The sequence below is a fragment of the Cheilinus undulatus genome, linkage group 16, assembly GCF_018320785.1.
Source record: "Cheilinus undulatus linkage group 16, ASM1832078v1, whole genome shotgun sequence".
In the NCBI taxonomy this organism is placed as follows: domain Eukaryota; kingdom Metazoa; phylum Chordata; class Actinopteri; order Labriformes; family Labridae; genus Cheilinus; species Cheilinus undulatus.
Window position 1 is genome coordinate 22,746,655 of NC_054880.1, and position 6,000 is coordinate 22,752,654.

Here is a 6,000-nt window from a genome sequence, read left to right on the forward strand (position 1 = left end):
GCTGTTCACTTGGAAGTAACTGGAAAATAGCTGATAAGTTAAATATGTACAGTGTTATAATTATGACGTAGTTTTTTCTTGGGGTAACTTGTAAAGAAGCGGGTATAGGGATTAGCTATCAAACTTGTCGCCTCCGAAGTCACATGGAGTGCATGTAACTAATGTAAGTGAAATAAGTTCACCACATTAGCCCGCATTTAGCTCCTAAACTTTCTTCTATCTAATCTGTTTCCACTTTTGTTCAGGGTTTAAAGCTACCTTGGTAAGGTATCCTAGCCATATGAACTTACTAAACCTTTCCCTTCAAACTTAATGGATCAGCTATGACATTTACTTCTACTTTTCATTGAAAGTTGTTTTATTCCTGGGGGTCTCAAAAACCTTAGTATCTTTCATGTTATTTAGAGTGATGGCTACTTAACTGTGTAAATTCACCCTCACTTTGGTATGATGTCTACTTGAACTTCCTCTCATTTCACAGTCATCAGTCTTCCAATAAAGTATGCAATGTATGCAAATCATGGTAATGATCGCTAAGGAATGTCAGACAAAATCTTAGATTTCCTAGTTTTATTTAACATATGCCATGATTGCTTTAGTTTTATAACATTGTAAGCTGAATAACTTTGGGCTTCGGGATGTTTTAAAGAACACAAAGCATTAAAGCCATCATTGATGTATCTTCAGCTTATGACCTCCTCACAGCAGACACTAAATTCAGAGCAGAAAAAATAATAGAATGAGCAAATCCACAGAAACATGTCCCATGCTGACTCAATGTTGCATGATAACACACCAAAGTGCCCTTGAAAAGAAATGTTTCACCGAATCTTTTGTGTAAGAAATGATTAGAAAGGCACAAGTAGACAAGCCAAAGTTTAATGTCACTACATTCAAGGAGAACATTCAGTAAAATGTTGCGCTTTGCTCTGCTTTCTCCCACTGGTTAAAGGTTGCTGCTGCCTGATTTGTTTTATATTCCATATGTAAGAAAATGCTAATGAACTGCTGTTTCCTTAGGCCACTGAAGCTTCAGAGCCAGGGTTTATTAATAGGAGTGATGTTCTGCACTCCTCTGTTAGCGATTCTTTTGACAAGTTTAGCAGCAGTGTGTTTACTGATGTTTGCAATGCCTGAAATGCTTCTTAAATCTTTTGATGCTACTGGTGGTTGACTGTTAGAGCTCAGTAGCAAAGGTACAGTGCAAAAAATAAATGGTTTGCTGTCATGTTGTAGTTATTCTTTAATCGACTGAAGTATTCTTAATTCTTATAGTGCTATTGTGGGATAAAATAAGCAACATATTTTTACTGTTTTGTGTGAAAATATAATCCCAACAGTCATATTTTCAATAATTTCTCTTAATATATGTTGGAAACTTAAAGCAATAGCAATCTAGTGAGATAAAACTAGACAAAAGTCACCAAGTTGTGAGTTTAAATAATTTGAAATGACATTAACCAAATATTCTGTTGATTTGATGTCTCTATGATTAGCTTACCCACCTGATGAGCCTGTGCTTAGTCCTGCAGTGGTTGTGTGCATCGTTCCTCTTACCATGACCAAAGGCTACACCACATAAAGAACTACTTTTTTCTTTTAGCAGTCTTTGATGATATATCTGTGTGTGCAGCAAGAACATGCTGTGGCTATTTTGCCTTTTTACAGTGGAAAAACAAGCAGCTTTACATGTAAAGTTATCCCGGTTTGATTGCATGTATTCATTTCATTCATGTGTGTTCCAACCATGTGCAAAGCAACTACATTACTCTTTTAACTACGCAGAATTTGCAATATAAACCATCATGTTGAAGGGGTGTATATCATTATCATGGTGGTCTCTAAGTCAAAAAGAGGGGGAAAATTAAACATGACTATATCTAAATCTATAGCTAATGCATGCCTGTGATAAACCCATCCAATTATTTCATCATTTCTCATCATGTGGACTAATTGAATGCACATGAACTTAGTTGTCCACTTTCTGAACTACAGTGTCTTTACACAAACAATACTCCTGAACATGCACAGATATTTTTAGGGTTAGCTGCATTTGAGCGCAAATGTTTCACCTTTATCTGGAAATTTTCTGCCAGTCCCCATGTAATTTAACCAGAAAAGTTGGGGTGACATAAGAATGTGGCCAAATTCACTGCAAATGATTGGTAGGGATGTCTTTCTGTCCTGTAACCAGTGTGTGGACGTTATAATCTCTGTGCAAGCAGTGAAACTGCTTCAGTCTGTGCTTCATTGTGTTTTCTGTTGCCAGTCTGGTGCTCTCCACCCCTTTATTGATTTTATAATAATAGTAATAAAATAATTGAAATAACAACAGTTTTATTTGTACAGTAATTTTAAAAACAAAGGTTTACAAAGAGCTATGCCATGCAGAAAAATAAAGCTGCAGAACCCAAACAAAGCATAAAGCGAGCAAAACATCAGATACCCAAACAACATCCAGAGAACCCTCAAGGTAAAAGACCCTAAACAAAATGAAACCTGAATCTACATATCAAACAACATTATTACCCAGCCATCATGAGACATCATTGGTACTAAAATATCCCAAGACATCACAAGAAATAAGACATTCTAAGATGTCAAAGACCGAAAACATCCTGAGACATCACAAGATCCACAACATCATTAACCTGACATGCCAGATGGATGTTTCACACATCCAAATGTGTGAAATGTTGTCAAGTTCTGATAAAACTGGCGCTTTAGCAGCATCCACGCTGATCTCTTCCTCCACTTCACCAGCTCTTGCTGCTGCTTGTTTACGTCACGACACTGCTGTGCCTGAAAGTATTGCCCCTCGTCACTGATTGGTCCTGTCACTTTCTAACCGGGCCCAAACAGTTCAGATGAGAGCTTTGCAAGATGGATTCGCCAGTGAAAAACAAGGAAACCGGTGTATCCGTCTGCTTTGCAAGGTTACATTATGAGACATCATAAGAACCTAAGAGTACCCAGCCAACACGGGAACCCAACTACAAAACCTGATTAGCTACATGTAGCATTGACAGAAAGTTAAAAATCTCATTGCTGTTGGCCTTTTGCTTTTCATCTTCCATTTCCGTATCTTTCTTTTTACCTCATGTCCCTCTGCCTGTGCCCTGCCCCCTCCAATTTAGTCAGGCAGGTGAGGTGTATGAGAAATGTATGATGTGGTTTGCAGTGATGCAGATTAGCTGTGCTACTTTTATATTCTGGTCCTATTATTTATTATTGTTTATTATTATAATTATTTCATATAGGCCATATAGTTTTATCACTTTTATTCTGGCATTTAATTCAGACATTACCTTAGTAATGTTAACATGGAATTTTGTGATGGTGCTAAGTTATGAGAAATATAATGAACTTCTTTAGGACTACATCGCTTCTCTTCTCTCTTTGATACACTACTCTTCCTGTGGCTGGTCTGCAGCAGGCTAATACAGGCGTGGCAGTGGTGTGTGTGCTTCTGTTACAGCGTGTGTGTGTGTGTGTGCGTGTAAATTGCAGAGCAGTGCAGGAGGCCTGTATTTATAGAAACACTTGACTACACTCAGAGATCTTACAGGAGCCATCCATTACAGTGCAAAGAACTCTGCAGTTCGTCATCTGTTTTCTGCTGGTTTTTCCCGCAAGGGTGTGCTGTGTTGTGGTCCATTTATTAAACTTTACTACTCTTTGTTGTCAGCTACTGTGTTTTCAACTCAAGCTTGCTCTTTTATAGACAGACAGAGATGAGAAAACTGCAGAGAAAGAAAGAAAGAAGGGTAACAAAGCCAACCAGTGTCAGGTCAGTAGATTGCAGTATGTGCTGTGACTCAAAACTAGTGATAGCAATAACTGCAGACACATATTGTGTATGTAGAGAACCTGAACAAGAGACATATGTGTCTGTAATGTTTGTGTCATGGGGAATTCATGAAATTCAATGAACGAATTTGTCTTAGAGAGAAAACAGCAACTCTTATATTCAGTTTGAGCTTTTTAAAATATGTAGTTTGTTTTTATTAAAGCAAAGATGGCATCCTTTTTTTAATGGCTGCTTCAGAGTAGGGATGGCTTAAGTAACCCTTAACAATACTCCTTATTGACCCTTGTCATTTTTTAACCACATGGATTCTTCTCCAGTGTGTGTGGGAAAGACTAAATACCAATATATTTTTAAGAGAAGTGGTAGAAGCTGAGTAGAGCTTGAGTATAAAAGATAATGACTTTATCTGTCTTAAAATGCTGAAATAAGAAATTCCTGATCATCACAAATGCAATTAAGTTTCTCATCAAAAACAGACTTTTTTTTTGTTTTCTTGAAGTGATATTCAACAAATCATCACATTTCATTTACATTTCTAAGCTGAGCTTAAATGCATCATAATAAAACCAAATGTCCACTCGTTAAGCCAGCTTTCATTCTGCTGATTTCAACAAATTTCAACATGGGATTAGTATTTATAACTAACACAGCACAACTTGAGTTGTTTTTCCTTCAAGCTGACAGTGACAGGTACAACGTTTTGGTTTAATTTGATCAATCAACACACTGCTGATGTGCTTTGAGCTTGCGTTCCCCCCTGCTAGAAATTGGGTGTATTATGTTAGTTCAGACAGGCCATGGAGTCAAGCGCTACCATATATGTGAGATCAGCCAATCTCATGCAAACCCTCATCAGCTGACGGCCAGCTGATTTGCTCTAGGCATGCTATTGACTAATTGAACTCATGCTGCCATGTTTAGACTGCTCTTGCCTGGCTATGCTTTGTTGCTCCCTCTGCAAACTGCTTTTTGCAACCCTCCTCCACCCCAGCCCCTCATTTATCCTTCATCTCACTTGAAAATACAGGATTTTGGTTGAATTTGATACACACTTCTGGCATGCTTTGAGCTTACATTCCTCTCTGCAAGAAATTGAGTGTATAGTGTTAGTCATGCAGGCCAGAGTCAAGTGCTGCCATATATTTAAGATCAGCTGATCTCAAATGACTCTAGGCACACTATAGGCTAAACACATGCTGTCATGTTTATACATTTGACATGTTTACTGCCTTAGCCTGGCTATTCTTTGCTGCTCCCTCTGCAAGCTGCTTTTTGCAACCCTCCTCCACCCCAGCTCCTCATTTATGCTACAGCTGACTTGATCGATCGCATTCTGTAGTCATTGCAGGATGCCTGCTCTGCTCTGGGTTTATTGCTGCTTCTCTCTCTGCCGCAGGCTTTCCTTATTGGCACAGGAAGAGCAGGAACGTGTGCTTTTCCTGCTTGATGCTTTTGTAGTAGGCTTGTGGATGGGCAAGGGGATCCATTGCTTGTGACCAAAAGAGCAGAGAAATAGATGTAGGTAGAGACAGAAAGTACTCTGTCATTGTGTTTACCCACCCGTAATTCATCATAACTAAGCATTTGGTTATATTGCCAAGGAAAAACTACCTTTAAGAGGGAAAAGCCTTGACCAGCTGCAGAACCAGACTCATCTGTGGACAACCATCTGCTGTGACAAAAGGGGAGGAGAAAGTACAGCAAAGAAAGAGACAGAAGGGAATCTTTGTCATTTCATTAACAAAGACCCAATGTTAATCTACCATAATTTAGCTTTTGGTAGCACTGACAAGGAAGAAAGTACTGGTTGAAACCTCAAGTAGAACTAGATTCTTTGGTGGGTGTGCTGACCAGTAATATGGAGAAAAATTTAACTCAAAGTTTGACCAGTTGTGAGTACATGTTTGTATGCTTGTGTGCATCCTTGCAGCATAAATTCCTCTTCTATCTTCCGTTGGACTTATTCCCCCGCATCCTCCTACATGTGGTTTCAGCTGTGACGGAAAAGGATTGTGTGTGTATGTATGTTGTGTGTTTTTTTTTTTGGAGGTTGAATGAAGGTCCGTTCGCTTTGCTACTGGATTGGTTGCATTCAGGAAGCCGGACCCCTCACTCACACTCCTCCACGTACACACAAATGCACATGAGGACGAGCACACACACTCACAAAGTAACTCACTGTACATCCT

At 38.9% G+C, this 6,000-nt stretch overlaps 1 protein-coding gene across 1 annotated transcript in view; it reads left to right on the plus strand.

Moving 5' to 3' along the window:
* ptk2aa (protein tyrosine kinase 2aa) overlaps positions 1–6,000 on the plus strand; it is a 95,603-nt gene that overhangs the window by 303 nt on the left and 89,300 nt on the right. The window lies entirely within an intron of this gene.